Below are 21,054 nucleotides of genomic sequence, written 5' to 3' on the forward strand. Positions count from 1 at the left end.
TATTATAAAATAATTACCACAACAGATTCAGCAAACCTACATCATCTCATATAGATACAATAAAGAGAAAAGAAAAAAGAAAACAATTTCTTTTCCTTGTGATGAGAACTTTTATAATTGATCCTCTTAACTACTTTCCTATATTTCACACAGCATTGCTAACTCTAGTCATGGTGTTATATTACAACCCTAGCACTTACTTATCTTAGAAATGGAAGCTTGTACCTTTTGACCATATAAGGTGATTTTTTTTTAGAAATAAGAACATAGATGTGTTCAAATGAAAGAAACAGTTGGAAGACATATCAGAATATAAAGATATTTCGATCTTACTTTAAGATCTGACCTTCTCTCCACCAAATATTTGTGAGTCCCTGCAAGAATTCTAATTCAGTTGACCTGTCACCACTCACTAGTAAATACATTATCTGCAAACCATACTGCTATCGACGCTGGAGCACTGCCCATTCCCTGTGGTTCTTAAAAAAAAAAAAAAGACTATCTCCCACTCTGGGAAGTGCAATCATTTATTCTATACAGGTTCTAATTCTTTTTTTCAGCAACATTTTTGGGGGTTAAAGGAATGTAATGATTACCAGAAGAACCAGAAGTAGTAAAAAAAAAAAAAGATAGAAAAACTCAACCACTTCAAGTAATGGATGTTCACTTTCTTGTGTGATTTTTGCAATCCAAGTTGCTTCATTATTTCTAGCATTTATTCCTTCCTGAGACCCAGCTGAAATGTTTGCCCCAGGCTTATTAAATACGGATTACTCTACTTCTGCATAATATCCCACCTTGTGAAAGAAATTTAGACCTTCCCCCTCCTTCCTTTCGTTTCTTCAGTTTCTTTTAATGCAGTGGTGATTAATTTGCATTCTTTCCTATTACAGATTTACACTTTTCATCCCTACTCATGCACATATTTTTAAAGCATTTATATTTATTTAATCCTAATTCAAGGGGAGGGCTTATCTGGAGGGCAATGATCCATTGCTTACTACTGAATGATAGAAAGAATGAGGAGGCCATGCCTTTGTGAAACACTGGAAAGCCTTTGCTCTAAACCAGGTACTATATTAGGCATCTGCAGAGACAATCTCATTTAATCCTAATGTCACAAATATAGGAGCCAGCATCATTACACATATGTGCTAATTTCAGAGAAGTTAAATATTTTGCTCAAGATCAGAGTAATAAATAAGTAAACTGTAGGTTTGAAGCTGGTCTCCCAGTTAAACCTTATGCTCTTATATTCAATAACTGGGCCTCTTAGTACCCAAAGTAGTTCCAAGCAGATAAAGTTTATTCGTTACATTTCAGAGACTTTCACTGAGTCCATATCAAAAGCTTTCCCCACCAGTAAGAATTTCAGAACGTCTTGGTTTAAAGTCTATAGGATTTGAAGTAATAGTAACTATGACACCACACACTTTCAGTTACTTCACTCCCACATTAGCATTATCAAAGTACCCTTCTGAGCAAATCTGGCTTCATAAAAATGACATTGTAGCTACACTTGCTTGGTTGTTGAACAGCAGTTACAGTATAATTAGGGCCACTTAATGGAAAGCGTTACTGAAGTGCATATCGTTATTAATCAAACTCCAATACAAAGCTGGCTACAGTAATAATGAGTGCAATTATGGGCTGATGAACTGTTAAACTTGAAAACTGACCCTAACCAAATTTTCTTTCTTCAGAAAATAATAAAACTCAAAGGGCTGAAAATCAGTTTATTTCTCTGGGCTCTCTTGCCACAAAGAGAACCTGGGAGATATTTTCTCATGCTCCGTGTTTTATAATTTCATGCACACTGGAGCTTGTAAAGTGGTGTGAGAATTGGAAAATGTGACCCTGAAGATAGGGTCAACTCTAATCTGGACCTGACAAGATTTGATCCAGTCCAGACTCGTTACCTACCAGACAATGTGGAATTTTATCCAGCTACTTTGCAGAGTTTCACACACATCAATATTAAGCATAAAAAAAAATGTCCATTGAGCTTGAATTAGCCAGCAGGCAAATTCAAGTTCAGGATAAAATACTTGTTCCTTTAAAAATATTTGACAAAAATCCCTACAGACTTTTGTAAGATGAGAGTCCCGAGTTGGTCTTCTCTAAATCTTGGACTGGCTATTTGACAAACCGTTAATGACACCTGTATTTCTTAGTATCAGAGAGTGTGTTTAGAGTTTATATAATACTTGACGTGTTTAAAGCATGGTTTATTACCTTGCCTTACTTTAGCTCCACAAATCTTTCTACTTAAGCTCCTTTATAAATGAAACAACCTTGCTTTCCCCAGTAATGATTAGAACGTCTTCTCACTCTTAAGGCTTCTTAAGTGTTTTTTGCAGATGCATGGGATGGCTGTCTCATGTCATTTGATCACTGAAGAAGAAAGTTCCCGGTCTGAACCATAGGCTTACATATTATATATACTGTCAAAACTGGTGATTTTATCAAGTTAATAAATACCAATAAGGAGAATTAGGAGAGATTTGCTTAATTTACTAAATCAGGTATCCCAGTACTATGTCCAGTAATTGACAGACGTGAATTAGATTTGAAACACATTAAAAATACAGAAGGGGAAGGAACAAAGAGAAAAGAAAATCAGAACATAAAAGCAATTGCACAATCTACTGAAGATGGGGATGAAAAAAATCCCCTAAAATGGAAGCAGAAGTGTCGAGGAGGTGCCTCCAGCATTCTATAATTGTTACCCCCACTCATAGATAAAGAATTGAGCCAAGCTCTTTAAAACGCACTCACACAGCCTTTTGTGACTTGGCAGCAGCCTCAACCTTCCTCCCATATGCATAAATGCATATTATTGGATGGATAAATATGCCTTAAGGGATGCTTTCTTTGCCTTATTATCACACATTATCTTAAGTGTCTTTTCAGCAACATTGTTGATTTTGCTGCATACCTGTGATCTTGAGGATTCTGCAAGGGGAGGGAGTTATGGTTAGGGAAGAAAAATTCAGAACCACCCAATGAGAGAATTCAGCTCAGTTTCTCTAATTCAGTCTCCTTTTAGCAAATCTCACTATGCCTAAGCATAATCAATAATTCCAGATGCGTTCACCAAGAATTTTCTCTATCCAGTCAGCCCAAATGGGCACTATTTCCTTACTGAATAAAGAAATAGATGAAAAGCCTTTTAAAGACAAAAATATTAGCTAAATTACCACTATTACAATGTAGCTATTTTTTCTGTCATGTTTCAAAATATGATGTTTTCCACTTTATGTATTGAGTTAGTTTGACTCTGAAAGTTATTCTTGGACAAAAACCTCCGTCTCCTTTAAGGCACATTCATTTTATATTTTCAATAACCATATATAAGTGACACAGTTAGGGGAATATACTTTGAAGACAAAAAAGGGCTATTACAGTTTTATATGAGCCCTTTCAGCCATCTAATGGCACTAAAAGATATCTGCATTTTTTTTAATAACTGAATCTTAACCAAAATACTATAACCACTTTCTAATTGCACAATTGCTGTTTTTACAAATTTCTAACAATTTTAACAAATATTTTAATTGGAGTGTTTTTATTTCTACTAAAACTTGTAAGAATTGCTTCATTCAAAAGAATCAAGTTATATGTGAAAACCGTCAGAAATCCTGCCTTTTTTGCAGACGTCATTAAGTCTTTACTTATTCCAACAGTGCAATGTCCTCTAGGCACTCGATGGAAGGTTCATGTACCTAGGTTTTTTGTTGTTTTTCTTTTTTTAATTTTTTTCATCTGAAGTAACATTGTGCCAAATAAATACATTTTGCTAATGGATATATCATCTTCAAATATGTAGTTAATATTTGTATTGTTCCTGTGCAACACATGCTTATGCTTAACTTCCCCAAAGCTCTGTTGCCTGGATGAAGTAACGTGTCTCTTCATTACACTAGAGATGTACCCAAATGAAACTGCTGTAGATTACACAGAAATATCAGATCGCCTAGGATGAAAAATAACTGTTCAGTTGGCCTGCCTGGGTTTGAGGTTTCCAGTCAGGGGTGATTATTATATCTCATAGAGTAACCTTACTTTTAGCTACTTAACGTACTATTTTTCTGATATTTCCTGCAAGTTTTAAATAACCGTTCTAGCTTCCCAAGCTTGAGGCTTGTCAAGCGACAAGATGAACAACTTTTACAGCTTTCTCCTAAACTATAAAGTGGAAGAAAAGTGGTGGAAATGTGTGAAAGAGAAAGTGACAGTGTGACAGTCGCCAAGTTTTAAGTAACCCAAAACACAGCTATAATACTGAGAGGAAATAAATAGATCACTGTACTTCATTGCATGAGGGGAAATCCGAGGCAGCTCATTCATTTTCCTTCCCACAAAGGGCCCTCTCTTAGTCCTTGCTGCTGCTGCTGCTAAGTCGCTCCAGTCGTGTCTGACTCTGTGCAACCCCATAGACGGCAGCCCACCAGGCTCCCCCATCCCTGGGATTCTCCAGGCAAGAACACTGATGTGGGTTGCCTTCTCCTTCTCCTCTCTTAGTCCTTACTAAGCCTCATAAGAAGGAAGAGGTGACCCAAGGTTACTGCTTCTCTAACTGCATTAAAGTATCAATAACTTCAAATATGCAGATGACACCACCCTTATGGCAGAAAGTGAAGAAGAACTAAAGAGCCTCTTGATGAAAGGGAAAGAGGAGAGTGAAAAAGTTGGCTTAAAGCTCAACATTCAGAAAACTAAGATCGTGGCATCCAGTCCCATCACTTCACGGCAAATAGATGGGGAAACAGTGGAAACAGTGTCAGACTTTATTTTGGGGGGCTCCAAAATCACTGCAGGTGGTGACTGCAGCCATGAAATTAAAAGACCCTTTCTCCTTGGAAGGAAAGTTATGACCAAACTGGACAGCATATTAAAAAGCAGAGACATTACCTTGTCAACAAAGGTCCCTTTGGTCAAAGTTATGGTTTTTCCAGTGGTCCTGTATGGATGTGAGAGTTGGACTATAAAGAAAGCTGAGCGCTGAAGAATTGATGCTTTTGAACTGTGGTGTTGAAGAAGACACTGAAGAGTCCCTTGGACTGCAAGGAGATCTAATCAATCCGTCCTAAAGGAAGTCAGTCCTGAGTGTTCACTGGAAGGACTGATGTTGAAGCTGAAACTCCAGTACTTTGGCCACCTGATGCGAAGAACTGACTCATTGGAAAAGACCTTGATGCTGGGAAAGATTGAGGGCAGGAGGAGAAGGGGACAACAGAAGATGAGATGGTTGGATGGCATCACCGACTCAATGGACCTGAGTTTGGGTAAACTCCGGGAGTTGGTGTTGGACAGGAGGCCTGGCATGCTGCAGTTCATGGGGTTGCAAAGAGTCAGTCACAACTGAGTGATTGAACTGAACTGCATTAAAAACTCAGCACTTGTTATTCAGATAAATTAAAAAGTATGATGGAAGTTTTGTGTCTACATTGAAATGAGTAATCATGTCACCTACTCCTGAAACTAAAACAATGCATATATGTGTATAAGCCTGTATGTGTGTGTGTGTTATATTCATTTTCCCATCTGAAAATGTTTACCACATATAACTACTGCAAAAAATAAATCATATTCTACTACAGGGGCCATGTGGGAGTTTGAGAGGGTACATCTCAGAAACCCTTTGAAATTCAGGCCTTATACCATATGGACAGAGGCTTTATAATAGTCTCTACTGAGGGTTTATTTTGTGAAGACTCCTTTCCTTCAGGTAGAAGAGAAGTGTTCAAATTAATCCCGTCAGTCCAGGGCCCAAACAATTGTTAGAGCTAGTTGTAATTTCTAGAATCACTTCAACTGAATTGTTATAATTAGAAAGTATCTTAAAAGGCATGTGATTCAACCTCTTTATTTGTACATAAAAAAATACTAAGAAATAAACAGAAAGAGAGAGAGAATTATTAACAGAAATGTCCTAAATCTGTTCCTGCTAAAGAGTAAGGGCTAGAGACCATATCTCCTGGAGGCTGCTTCTGAGTGTTTTCTACCCTTTTAAAAAATCAGTATTTAAATTACGTAATACATTATTTGCCTTTGAACAGCTCTTTGTTGGGGTCCCTTTAAGCAACAGATTACTGCATTTAAAACACAGTTTGATATACACACTTTCTACTCTGACAAGAGCGACATGGTCTGGGCAGTGTGGTTTAGGGTAATGGCTTGAGAACTGAAAGAATCAAGATTTCACCCTGACTTTGCCAGTTAATAGCTTGGCCTCGATCTTCATGGACACAAAATTAGGGATCTTTGTAAGACTGCATTTACGCCCATTCCAGTGTGATTTATGTCATTGTCTATCTAAATTTGCAGTCACTATTTGTTAAAGATAAAACTCTAATTAAAAGTATCTCAATCAAAACATAAAAGGATATTTGTTAAACCTTCATTGACAATTTTTACATAAAGACCACAATTATTGTAATCATCGTACTTAGTAGAGTTAGTATTTTCAGTCAAACGTGATAATTTTAAAACAGTAAGATTCATCTTTTCCAAACATTTTGGTGACATTTCTATGAAATATGGGGGCATTTTCGTCTAATAAAATGTCCATAGACATACACACACACACACAAATTACCCTTAAATGTTTAGTCTTTATACCTTAGAAAGAATGCAGATACTGAAATATCCTTTTAAATATAAGTTTGCAAGGCAAGACTCCCAATTTCTTCAAATGCCTCACTTTAAAGCGTTTTACATTGTTCACAGTTTAAGTGTTATCTCACTAGGCTTACGATACCACCTAAAATTTCCATTTCCTTGAAGATTTTATGAAATGATTTTTTTTGAATGTCTTAGAAGGGAATACTTTTTTAAAGGACTTGAAGTTTTTTACTTGTTTGTTTCATTTACTCAGATTAAATGACAACCCACTCCAGTACTCTTGCCTGGAGAATCCCATGGAGAGAGGAACCTGGTAGGCTACAGTCCATGGGGTCGCAAAGAGTTGGACACGACTGAGCGACTTCACTTCACTTTGGCTTTTTATTTTTTGTTATGAATATTAATGTAGGCATTTTACAGAAGATTTATACATTACATTTATTCATCATTTACTTTACGTAAAATGATCTTGACTTTTCTGCTTGTCTCATGGAAAACAAGCCACAAGCATCACTTCATTTTTTTAACTTCAGAATGACTGCCTGAGATAGTCATAAAGAGGTATTCCTGATAGCTAATGTTGTGCAGCCTGTCTTTGATCAGTGCAGGCCCCGTTGAGTTGTAAATACACCAGTGCTGGGAGAATCAGATCAAATCATGTGTTGTTTAGTCATGTTTCAAGATTTCATTGTTTCAATTAACTCAAAAAGTTGCTGCCACTTAATACAACCCAAATTTCTCTTAAACTAGGGTTCTAAAATTTTTTTAAACTATTACACCACCAGTTATGAATATTTCGCCAATTTTTACTTTTTCAGGTTTGAATTTTGGATGATTTATTTCAATTTTCATATGTATAAAAAGAAATTACACTACAGAATATACTTTTTCAAACTAAACATGCACTGCATATTCACAGCAATTCTAATACAGACATGTAGCAAAATCGTTATTCTATAATTTACTTTTCCTTGGAGAAGGAAATGGCAAACCACTCCAGTGTTCTTGCCTGGAGAATCCCAGGGACGGGGGAGCCTGGTGGGCTGCTGTCTATGAGGTCGCACGGAGTCGGACACGACTGAAGTGACTTAGCAGTAGCAATAGCAAGTATAAAGAAGCAAACTCTTGTACATTTTTTACTGCCATGTGAATGCCAGTATACTTTAGGGAAAAGGCCCTGTTAAAAGTCCTTTCTGTTTTTAATCAGACAGTGGCTCCGCGCTCTACCTGGGCCACAGGAGGGCATTCAGCAGCACACAGAGACTCCCATCTCACCCGTCTGGGTCACACAGGCAGACGAGAGCCACCTCTTTTCACATCGGTGCAGGTTAAAGGACAGCGCTCCTGCCGCTGCGACTATTTTCATCACGCTCTGCCAGTCATGCTTCCATGAAGCAACAGAAACGATGCATTTGGGATTTAAAAGTACATGAGTGTGTTTAGTTTTTACCAAAAATATATTATCCTTGTATTTCTGTACATTCATTTATGTAAGTTTTTCAAAAGAAAGATTTAATATGTATAATATAAAGTATTTATAAAAGCAAATTCTGCCTAGACAATGTTATTGTTTACTGTTCTTTATGTGATTCTATCAGGATACTGAAAATGGAAAAGCAGTACTTCTGCATTTTGTCCATCGCGAATCACTGGTATTTAGTAACACTCTACTAAGCTTCCTGTACAGCAATCAGTGTTTTTAGATAACAGTTAATCAAAAGATCAAACTTAATCTTTATAGGGTTACAGAAATGGCATCAGTTTTATAAATTAGTGATTATAAACACTTTTATTTATTCCAAATTACATTATATTAGACTGGTTAAACAGGGAGCAAAAGGTTTGTAACATAAAACAACAAGAGGCAATGAGGCAGATGAGGAAAACTCAGGAATCACGAGTAGAAGTTCATTATTAACTGTATAGCTAATAAATATTACGTTGATTTATCAGGGAAAATAATTCTATAATAACAGAAGAAAATCCTGAGCTTAGAAGAAACCAAAACTAAATAACTCCCAATGAAATATTTCCTGGCTACCTAACAAAGTTTCTAATGAGCCACACACACCCCAAGAACAGCAATGCCCTGACAAGCCCCTCTTCTCCTATATCATGCTGTCAGTAAATCCAACATACCCAAGACATTTCGAAGTTCGCAAAGAACACGATTGTGTTCTATTAACTTTCTGAGTTTTTCACACCAAGAATTATCATTTTCATTTTGCCTTTCATGCTTTCTCAACCTACTTCTGTGTTAAATTCTATTATTTTTTAAAAATCGTATTAATAACAGCATGATCCAAGAAACCAATTTGTGTCCTCAGAACAAAGTGAGATAGTGTAAACATTATCAGCTGAAGAGGAAAGAAACATATTGTAAAATGAAGTTTCAGATTCACGTTTCTGAGATTTATTCTACTTACAATATTAAAAAAAAATCAGTGGAGAAGGTATCACTAATGTAAATTTTCAGTCCTATATGAAGGCTGCCAAAAATGTAAAAATGTTGGCATCCAACATTATAATGTTTCATATCACATGACTCAGATGAGTCGTGGGAGGGAGCTTCCTGAGGCTACTCCCTCCCTTTCTTCCATGTCGCATCCTACTTTAATTTTCCAGTTTGGCATTTAGGTTATTGGTGACTTGTGGATGAAGAAAGCAGAGATAGCATTGAAATGATTTGAGGGATCGGCTAAAGGAAAAAAGGATAAATGTATTTTAAAGTGGGCTGGGCTCTCTTAATATATATTGTTGTTTTTCAGTTGCTCAGTCGTGTCTGACTCTTTCTGACCCCAGGGACTGCAGCACACCAGGCCTCCCTGTCCATCACCAATTCCTGGAGCTTGCTCAAACTCATGCCCATTGAGTCGGTGATGCCATCCAACCATCTCATCCTCTGTCGGCCCCTTCTCCTCCCGCCTTCAATTTTTCCCAGCATCAGGGTCAGTTCTTCGCATCAGGTGGCCAAAGGATTGGAGCTTCAGCTTCAGCATCAGTCCTTCCAATGAATATTTAGGACTGATCTCCTTTAGAATGGACTGGTTGGATCTCCTTGCAGTCCAAGCGATTCTCAAGAGTCTTCTCCAACACCACAGTTCAAAAGCATCAATTCTTCGATGCTCAGCCTTCTTTATAGTCCAACTCTCACATCCATACATGACCACTGGAAAAACCATAGCTTTGACTAGATGGACTTTGTCAGCAAAGTAATGTCTCTGCTTTTTAGTGTGCTGTCTAAGTTGTCATAACTTTTCTTCCAAGAAGCAAGCATCTTTTAATTTCATGGCTGCACTCACCATCTGCAGTGATTTGGGGCATATATGTGTATATATATATATATATATATGTATTTTAATATATGATGTATATTTAGTTATACGTGTATTTTAAAATTTTCCACTTTTGTTGATTACCACTTCTGCTCAAATTGAATATTGTGGCTCTGTTGAAAAAAAAAAATCTGCTAACTAACCCTTTACTTCTATTGCCAATTACTTTTTTGTGTATATTTGTAATTAAACCCATTCTGGGATTCATGTCAACCTTCCAGCACAGCGATCGATACTAAATTGTAACAAAGGGAAAGGGAAGATCTCCGCTGTTAGTAGGTTTTGCCTGTGCTTGTACAAATAAGATTAGAAGCAGCATGTAGAGTGAGCTGTGAGTACATGACATTTTCCCAATAACCGTTTTTCATTATTTTGAAGTGTGCCTGAAACTCCTGCCGCTCTGGTCCTCTCGGTCTCTCCCACATGTCACCGGGGATTCTGCTTTGGTTCATCTTCAACTCTTTGACACTAAACAAGGACCCCTTGGCACCCACCATCCTAACCACCCCAAAGGTCACTATATTCCCAAAAAACACACAATAACCTCTTTCCAATATGAATACTTAAGTAAAGGATGAATGTACAGGTTAAGACACAATGCCAACTTGCTTGAAACATGAGTTCAGAAATCAATTCAGATAGACAGATGTCCATAAAATAAGACTCCAGCACATAACGCACTGAAAACTGTCTCTATCCTGTTATATTTTTGTTTTATGAGGACATGATATCAAGTATTTACATTATTTGGGGAAAAATAATATTCAGTGAAGGTAATCTAATATCCTGAATTTTCAGAAAGAAAAAGGCTGGTACCATACTCAAGACAGATTTATTCCCCTTAACCTTTCAAAAAAAAAAAAGCAAAATGTGCGGTAAAGTAGCTTTACTTGCCAAATAACAGCTGTGTTAAAATACCAACTATGGTTATAGCATAATGCATGAGGTCAGTACTCACTTTACAGTTATCAGAATGCATAGCTCACAATTCAGAAACCTTTTACTATCTATATTACATTATCTTGGGTTAAGAGCATAATGTCAGCTCCCTGAACTTTCCATTTCATTGCTTTTGTTCGTTTTCATAAGGCTAACCCTCAGAGGTAAGGATGCTTACATCTTGAATTAAAAAATTTATGCTTTTTCCTCAGTACCCAAGATTTATATTCATCAGTGTTAAAGGATTTTGGATGTATAAATCTCTAAGGATCAAGATAAGAACATACACCCAAAAGGGATTTTAAATGTACTCTTTCTATTTACTATTAATGTCTTTGTTACCATGGCTGTGTGATTCGAGTTTGTATGCATACGTATTAGAAAGGAAAAATATTAGCTGTCACATTTCTTTCATTGCTCTTGAAACAAGATAAAAGAAAAAAATTAAATGTGAGACCTGTACCTAGGCAAATATTCCTCTATTTTCCTTTTTATCTGTGTGCTGGCTTTTAATTATAGGTACCACTGAATCATACTCAAGGCCAGAGATGCACTTCTACCTTCACAGACCTACCAGACATAGAGAATAAGGAGCTGTAGATGTAACAATTCTAAGTTTATCATTCAGTGAACAGTGTTGCTGAATTTAAAGCTTGCCCTGTAGCTTTCCAACTAGGAGCAGTATGTTTTGCCTATTTGAAAAAATGGAAAACAATTGCTGACCAATTTATTCAGTTCTATTTCTATAAGAGGGACTTTCAAAAGTCCACAATACATTTGATTTTGCTGCAATTCTTTTTCATGCTGGCAAAATATAATTCTATTTTCAAGCCAAAAGACACTTTTTTCCCCTTTCACTCTTCATAGACTTTCGGTATTATAATAAGGGTTTCAAGACGTAACTGTCTCCCAAAGAGCATAAAGTGGCTATAGTGGACATCATAACACCATTATGATCTACTCACTCGTCCTTGTTTTTTCAGTTATACAAAAAAACTTGAGCTGTCCATTTTTTATCATCTGGGTTATTAGATGAAATATAATATCTATAGTTAAATGAGTTTCAAATAAAGAAAGTATGTTTCATTCAATATTTGGTCCATATGTATACTAAAAAAAAATTCATTTATTTCCAATTCAAATTTAACAGGGTTTTCTGGGTTTTTATTTGCTAAACCTCACCACCTTTTTCAATCATCTATAATTTTTGACATAGAGCAAGTTCTGGGGTCTTAGCACATAGCTTATTTTCATTTGGTTTGGTTTTACAAATTTCTGTTGCAGTGTTCTTCAATTTTAATAATGTCGTACAAAATCAAACACCTAAAAGGACAAAACTGTTTAAATTATCAGAATTGTTTGGCTATCTGAAGCAAGGGCAGTTTTTAAGATAATGTCACTTTTCTACTTGAAAAGGACAGTACCATGTGGGAGAAGAGAGAACTCAGGGGACTGATAATGAGATACAGGCCTTTCATTGGTTTGAATATAGCCCTAGGTGGTAGTGACTGAAGGTTTTTGCCATCTGGTACCTGATCAGTAGCTGATGTGAAGCTGTTGATTTCACTTAAAAAAAAAAAAAAGTCAAGGCAAATAACAAGTGTTTAAGACGAAGAGTAATTTTACTGTCCACCACAATTCTATAACCTTGACCAAATCATTTCATTTCTCCCTCTGTCTCCGCAAAATAAAAATATGATACTAGTCATCTGTTAATTCATCTTCGTATTAAAATATCAGCTGGTATTGAAGGAAAATTTAAAGATACATACTTTAGGTAGTAATTCTTTCATTTCAATTGGGAAGTAGCTAGCTGTGCTGTGCTGTGCTGTGCTTAGACACTCGGTCATGTCTGACTCTTTACCACCCCATGGACTGTAGCCCGCCAGGCTCCTCTGTCCGTGGGATTCTCCAGGCCAGAATACTGGAGTGGGTTGCCACGCCCTCCTCTAGGGGATCTTCCTGACCCAGGGATCGAACCCAGGTTTCCCGCATTGCAGGCGGATTCTTTACCAGCTGAGCCACCAGGGAAGCCCAAGAATACTGGAGTGGGTAGCTTGTCTGGTCTCCAGGGGATCTTCCAACCCAGAAATGGAACTGAGGTCCCCTGCATTGCAGTCGAAGCTTTTAACAGCTGAGCTACCTGGGAAGCTCTGGCAAGTAGCTACAGCTTTCTGCTGCTGCTGCTGCTAAGCCACCTCAGTCATGTCCAACTCTGTGCGACCCCATAGACGGCAGCCCACCAGGCTCCCCGTCCCTGGGATTCTCCAGGCAAGAACACTGGAGTGGGTTGCCATTTCCTTCTCCAATGCGTGAAAGTGAAAAGTGAAAGTGAAGTTGCTCAGTCGTGTCTGACTCTTAGCGACCCCATGGACTGCAGCCCACCAGGCTCCTCCATCCATGGGATTTTCCAGGCAAGTTGTAGTAAATAGGAAAAGTCTCCTAAGTAGTTTTAAATAAGTATCTTTTAAGATTTTTTAAGAGCCTGTAGTACCCCTCAAAGTTGAATGCTAGAAATTATATGACTTGTTATTTGGAGATGTTTTAAGGAAGCTATAACGTGAGAAATATGGAAGTATTTTTACCAGTGGGGCCCCAAACCCCTACCTTCCCCTCATTTATTTTCTTGTCCCTTCTCCCATTCCCTTGTTTTAAGAGCACTTGCATTCCAGTTACGGTGAAAGACAGGAGCCCTGTGTTTACATAAGAAGACCTGAATTTAAGATCCAGGTCTGCTATTATTCCATGATGGGCAACCTTGAGAAAATAAACTTTGACTCTGTAAAACTATTAGTATAATTCTTGAATCTATTTGTGGCCAGGTTAATTTTTTGTTTCCATCAAAACCTTAAAAGGAACGCCAATCCCATCTATTTTTTTTTTTTTATAGTGAAAACTTTTATATTTGGAGATTTGGCAATGTGTGACAAAGGCCTGACAGTTTCTCCATCTCAGGCGGAGCATGGACAGAGAGGCGCAATAAAAGTAGAACTAGGAGGTTATACACATGAAACTTATATGTTTTAAACCAATGTTGCTTTAGTAAAACAAAAATAGTAACAAAGCAGCAACGGAAATCAAATGTCCATAAGGATGCAGAGAAACAAATCTTTTTGTTTGTCATGAGAATGTAAGATAGGATTCAGAAATTCTATTTCTGGTTATCAGATCAGATCAGATCAGTCGCTCAGTCGTGTCCGACTCTTTGCAACCCCATGAATCGCAGCACGCCAGGCCTCCCTGTCCATCACCAACTCCCGGAGTTCACTCAGACTCACGTCCATCGAGTCAGTAATGCCATCCAGCCATCTCATCCTCTGTCGTCCCCTTCTCCTCCTGCCCCCAATCCCCCCCAGCATCAGAGTCTTTTCCAGTGAGTCAACTCTTCGCATGAGGTGGCCAAAGTACTGGAGTTTCAGCTTTAGCATCATTCCTTCCAAAGAAATCCCAGGGCTGATCTCCTTCAGAATGGACTGGTTGGATCTCTTTTCTAGTTATATACCCAAATAAATCAAAGACAGAGATTCAGCTACTTGCACAGCAATGTTCATAGCAGCATTATTCACAATAGCCCCAAAGTTGGGGAAAACCCCAAATGTCCATTAACAAATGAATAATTAAACAAAATGTGATAAGCACATACAATGGAAAAATAACCCATCTTAAAAAGGAAGAAAATTCTGACACATGTTACAACATGGATGAACTTTGAAAGCATTAAGCTAAATGAAATAAGCAAGTCAGAAAGGGACAGTTATTGTATAATACTGCTTACATGAGGTACGTGCAATAGGCAAACTCATAGAGACGGAGTATGTGATAGAGGACGCCAGGGGCTGGGAAGAGAGGCGGTGAGAAGTTATCATTTAAAGAGTAGAGGATTTGTTTGGTAGATCAGCTGGTAAAGAATCTGTCTGCAATACAGGGCCCCAGTTTGATTCCTGGGTCGGGAAGATCCACTGGAAAAGAGATAGGCTACCCACTGCAGTATTCTGGCCTGGAGAATTCCATGGACTGTATAATTCACAGGGTCACAAAGAGTTGGATGGACATGACTGAGCGAATTTCACTTTGTTTGGCACAATGAATAAGTTTTGGAAATGAATATTGCTGGTGGATGTATAACATTGGTAATCTATTCAGTACCAATAAATAGTACACTTAAAATAGTTTTGTTTTTTTGTTTTTCTCAATTGTGAATTGACTTCTCTAAAGATACTGAAAAGCCAAAAGACAGACTAGATGCCGTTTGCCTTGCCTCTGAACATGCATAATTTAGGGACCAAATATGAGGACCTCTACAGGAAAAATCAAAGGCATGTCAACTTTGCTTGAAGGGAAGACCCATGCAAACTCCACTTGAATCTACCTTGAAATGCTTATGTGATAGGTTGGCTTCACAGAAGCTATCCAAATACCTAGAGTTGAGGGAGTATCTGGGAAATACAGCTTTAGCTCTCCCGCCTGTAAGCACCCCCCTTTTAAACAGAGGATTGCACTGATGTTCAGTGAGTCTGTCTGCCACATATTTCAAAGAAGGCATGAAGATAAAAATGGTATTTAAAGAAACTGTTGTGGATATCAATAAAAGGCAACATATGCATTCGAAAAGAAACACGCAAGTAGTAAAGAAAAAGATGGCCAAGGACAGCAATCAGGAGAATATCAGCATTTCAAAAGTACAGAGAGAGGAAGGAGGTGAAAGACTGAGATAAATGTAAAGAAACTGGAGGGAAGAGGAAAAGAAAAAAAAAAAAACCAGCAATTAATGCCTTGTGTGTCAAAAGAAGAGACATTTTCAAGAAGAGAATTTTCAAGATGTATGCTGCATCTTAAAAGAATCACTGTATGTGTCTATTAGCATGCTATTAGTGACCTTTGCTAGAAGAGATTCATTAAAGAGGTGAAAGCAGAAAGCAGACAGCAGGAGGTTAAAGAGTAAATTAGAGACGATGATGTACAGACAGCTTAATTCCAGAAAGGAGAGAGATAAAGCGATAGATGTAGGAGAGAAGATAAAAAAGAGACAAGGTCTTTCATGAGTGAAGAAAGACTTGGCCATATGCTTCTCTGCATATGTGAAAGATGTGGATAAGAGAAAAAATTGAAACATTTTTCCAGGTTAACAATAGAATAAATGAAGAAGTCAGATCCTAAAGGCAAGAGAGAATGATCAAGAATTCAGAAAATGAATCACTTCTTCCTCTAAAACTAAAACCAAAAAAAAAAAAAAAGATTCACGTGAATACGGATTTACCGAGGTTTGAGAATAGGAATGTAATATTGAGGGATTTATCATAACATATTCAGCTAACTGCTAAGGGACAGAGCGTTTACTTAAGTGACTTGAGTGTATGCTCACACTGGAATAATCCTAATGAAAAGGAGAGGAGACCCAGAAACATGTAAAGATATTAGCATGGAGCAAAGTGGCCCAGAAAACTGAAGATGGTGAACACGGACCTCTGGTTACCTGGTCTTCATTATGATATGACTTATTCCACGTGCTATAGTGCAGATTGTCAAAACGACCCAAAATTGAGTTAGTGGAGTAATTGTAAAGAAGGTCAAGAGAGTGAGAAAGTGAAGATGTTGGCAGAAAAGCTTTCATTATTTTTATTTTAATGCAGGATTTCTTGAGAGAATAATACATGTTAGACATGATGCTGAGTATTTTAAAGTTATTATTTCATTTAATCTTGAGTAATATTATTATTCGCATTTAGTGGTAGAGAGAACTGACTTTATTGGATTTTAGAAAGGTGCATTTGTTAGGATGTCATTTTAGCTACTGTAAATGAGTCATCAAGCTAAAAGGAAAAAGGGTCATTTTTCTCTCTGATATAAGATGGTTGAGAAGTTCTCCACAAATTTTCCAAGAGACCAGCTTCCTTCTACCTTGTTACTCTGCCATCTTCAAAATATGGTGTCGGACTCAGGGTGCAAGACGGTTGCTCCTGCTCTCAACATCTTGATCTCATTCCATTTAGCAGGAAGTCGAGAACACAGCTATACGGTTATCCCTGCTGCTGCTGCTAAGTCACCTCAGTCGTGTCCGACTCTGTGTGACCCCATAGATGGCAGCCCACCAGGCTCCCCCTTCCCTGGGATTCTCCAGGCAAAAAGGCTGGAAAAAAGAAAAGCTGGAAAAGTCTAGTCTAGTTGGGTAGCCCAACTAAAACTGAGGAATTCTATCACTAAAAACAGAAAGTTAGCAAGTGGTTTGTACAGGAAAGTATGACTGAAAACATTTTTGAGGAAATGTAGGTTAGAATAAAATACTGAACATTTTTCACTTCCTTCCTAATTCCTGTGATTTTATAGAACTTATCAGAGAAGGAACTGGCACCCCACTCCAGTACTCTTGCCTGGAAAATCCCATGGACGGAGGAGCCTGGTGGGCTGCAGTCTATGGGGTCGAGAAGAGTCGGACACGACTGAGCGACTTCACTTTTGCTTTTCACTTTGACGCATTGGAGAAGGCAATGGCAACCCACTCCAGTGTTCTTGCCTGGAGAATCCCAGGGACGGGAAGCCTGGTGGGCTGCCATTTATGGGGTCACACAGAGTCCGACATGACTGAAGCGACTTAGCAGCAGCAGTATAGAACTTACAATAGCATCAGTGCCTCTTAAATTTTTTGAGGATGGGGTAACATCCGCAGAATAAAGAAACTGACTGAGCCCCAAGTTTATGCCACAACCAGTTGTGTAAGGCCCTTAGTCCTCTATTGAATATTTTTACTTTTTTTTTTTTTTTGGTAAATTGCAGTTAATATAAGCCAAAAATATTAAAAGGTCACCCACTTTTCCAACTTCGTTGTAAATATTTTCTACATTTCCCCATTCTCTTTCTTCCTACCCTACCCAGTGAAAGAGTGAGCGGAGAGAGAAAGAGAGAGAGGGAAAGGAAAGACAGCCAGGGACTATCGTTGGCTTTGTCTCTGCTCGGGCAGACAGTGGGAAGTCCCCGACTTTCAGCTGGTTCGTATCCCAGAGCCATCCCACTTTCCTCAAGAAAATTTCCAGCACCCAATATTCTTACAGCCAGGAAGCTGTTCTGGATATCTTTAGGACCACATTTATTTTATTTCCAGTGTCGTCTTCAACCCCAGCTGATCCTGCTGCTGCATCGCTGTTATGCAGACAGCCTGGCCTGTTTTCACGTTCCTTGTCCCTCATCCCTTACAAACTCCTCTGCATCCATCCATCATCTATTTCTTTAATCAGCTCTACGTGCATGTATCTAGACAGCCTATCTGTGTCTTTTGGATCCTGGAGGGCCGAAGGAATGGAGACTTTTCTCACTAGTATCACTAGGAGAGGGAATATTACCTTTCCTTCCACTGGCATTGTTTCCGTTACTTCACAGAAGCTTTCCATTTCATTTAAGATTAAAGAATGAGCATTGAAAACTAAGTCTGTGATAATAGATTTGCTTCATCTTTATCACTTTTCCTTTCTATTATCTGACAGATTGCACCTATACCAGATAAAGTATATAAACATTCTATATTATGTAACTTTGATGGTCAGTGATAACTTAATAGAGCAAGTCATTCCTTTTTTTCTCCTTCTAATGCTCATCAGGGAAGAATACTGCCTCTCCCCAACCTAACATCGCTGATGTCCAGGATCTGCCTGCCTGCCCGATGGCACATTAAATTATGCTCTCCCAGGTCTGGATTTGCTATAAACTCTCTGACACTTCTCCTCATAGCATGACCGCATACCCACTTAGATAATAGTTTTTATCTAATTGAGAAGGAGAACTAGATGTTCAAAAAAAATCACAATCCTAAAAAGAATTTTAATTCAACCAGAAGGTACCTGTGTTCATATAATTCAAAACATCAGTGAAAAGACTTGGTACCCAGCAGAACCTCTCGTTAAGGGGAGTTTCAAAGCCTGAAAAGTCAGTGCCTGTCATATCATTTCTCTTTAAACATGAACTCCTGACAAATCTTGTTTGTTCAGTCTCTTAAGGTATACATGAAGTATAATGAAATAATAAAATTAGCAGTAGCAACATTGGTAAGTAATACATATAGTATTTCTACCTGTCAGACACTTCACATATTATGAGTCTCCTACTGTAAATATGAGGAAACTGAGACACAGAAAAATTAAGTAACTAGCTAAGGTTATGCTTATACGGCTAGTGGTGGAGCTATAAATCAAAATCAAAATTTGACTCCAGAGTTTGTACTGTTAACCACTGTGCTGTAGAGATGCACAAGGATAGATATTTTTAACATATTAATCATCTTCCCTTTGTGATTAGCTAGCTGTTAAGAAAAATGTGGTCAGATAGATGTAAGAAAGCGATTTGGGATGATTATCCATTCTGTGTAGACGGCAAGGAAGACAGGCAGGAGTGCAAAGCCAGTCACCACGAGGGAAACCGAGCCCTCACCTTAGTATTCAACACCATCTGTCTCCCGATAAATTGCTGACCACTTTTAAGCATATTGACTATATAAATACTGTATTTTTAAAATAATTTTCAACACATGCATTTTATAATGATAATAAAATTCCTCATATTTATGGTGCTCTTGTTAGGTCAATTATGTTTCTGTTGCTTGCAACACCTTCCAGTTTAGCTCAGGCTGTAAAGTTCTCCAGTGTGCTATTCACAGATTCTTTTTAAATCACTAATAAATGATAAATGTTAAAAATGATCAGCCCTGACGCCACCTCCTGTAGCACCCCCTAAACACCTCTTACAGTTGCATTTCATTGCCACTTTATCCCTATGCTTTATTTATGGTTTTGGAGCTACTTTTGAATCCATATGACTATTTTCACATCAATTCTAAATTTGAAACAATTTAGCAAATAACACTTTTAAAGTGTGTCATCAAGTTTTCCTATAATCAAAACATTGAACATCTTTTGGATTTACTTTAGCCAATATGTATTGGTATATCTTTTTTTAATTTATTTATTTTAATTGGAGGCTACTTACTTTACAATATTGTGGTGGTTTTTAAATTAGAAAAAAAAGACATGAAAAATGTTCAGCCACTCATTCATAATATTTACTGAGTTCCAACCATTTATGTTGAAGCATGGAGCTAAGGGCTAGGAAAAAACAATATTGTTATGGTAATATAAAAAATATTGTAATATTTTATACTTGTGTTCAACTATTAGGGTAATATATCCCCCAAATTATGACTACCACACACTTAAAATTGGTCACATAAAACAGACAGGAAATAAATAGACTCAACAGCAACAGTATAAAATGGGAAAAACAGCTGCTCATAGAGTATTTGACACCTAAAATATTAACAACATAAAAAAGGCTGGAATAGCAAAAATACGTGAATTATATGTGATCAAAGTGAACATAATGATAAAAACACGGTAGCAATTTTAGCTACCTTAAACATCAGCTACAGTTTCCATATAACCTTTTTCATGTATATCGTAGTTACCAATTCATATGGGATGTGCACGTCAATACTTTTTAAGACTCTAAATTCTTATTTCAGCATGGCTTTCGTGGGCCCCCATTTCCTTTCTTTTTTACTATTGGTTTCATTAAAACAAAGTTTTTGAAGATATTTGGGGAATTACAGTACTTTGCATAGATGATAAGAAAAGGGGGATAATTAGTTGGAAACAAACATATTTAAATCTCAATCCCAACAAAACTCCCATCCATTAAAACCATTATGATACTGACACTAAATAAGGATATGTACACTTTTAGCTGTTCATAAAGGCGTTTGTATAATTTTAGAGGCCAAAAGCCAATATGCTAGCTAATCGTGGAAGTTAAAGCTCAGAATCAATCCCATTATTTAATACTTTCATAATAGCCTGTATTCTCCTTTGCAAAGCATACCACTACCATAATGAACATTATCTGTTACATTATTCCCTTAGTATCTTCTAGCCTTAAGGAAAGCATAAGCTATTTCAGTGCTGCCCCAGTTGTCTAGGAAACCCAGGATCTGAATAGGCCACAAAAATGGAAAATGACCCCCAAGGACACAGACCCTCTTTATAACATGGAAAAAAAGTAAGATTTCTCCTTACTTCTGTTAAATATTTGTCCAGAGGCTGAAACCCTCACATATAACACCAGGGAAATATCGGTAAGAAAGATCAACACTGCTCACACCACGCAGGAGGAATGT

The sequence above is a fragment of the Bos mutus genome, chromosome 7 (assembly GCF_027580195.1).
Source record: "Bos mutus isolate GX-2022 chromosome 7, NWIPB_WYAK_1.1, whole genome shotgun sequence".
NCBI classification, from domain to species: domain Eukaryota; kingdom Metazoa; phylum Chordata; class Mammalia; order Artiodactyla; family Bovidae; genus Bos; species Bos mutus.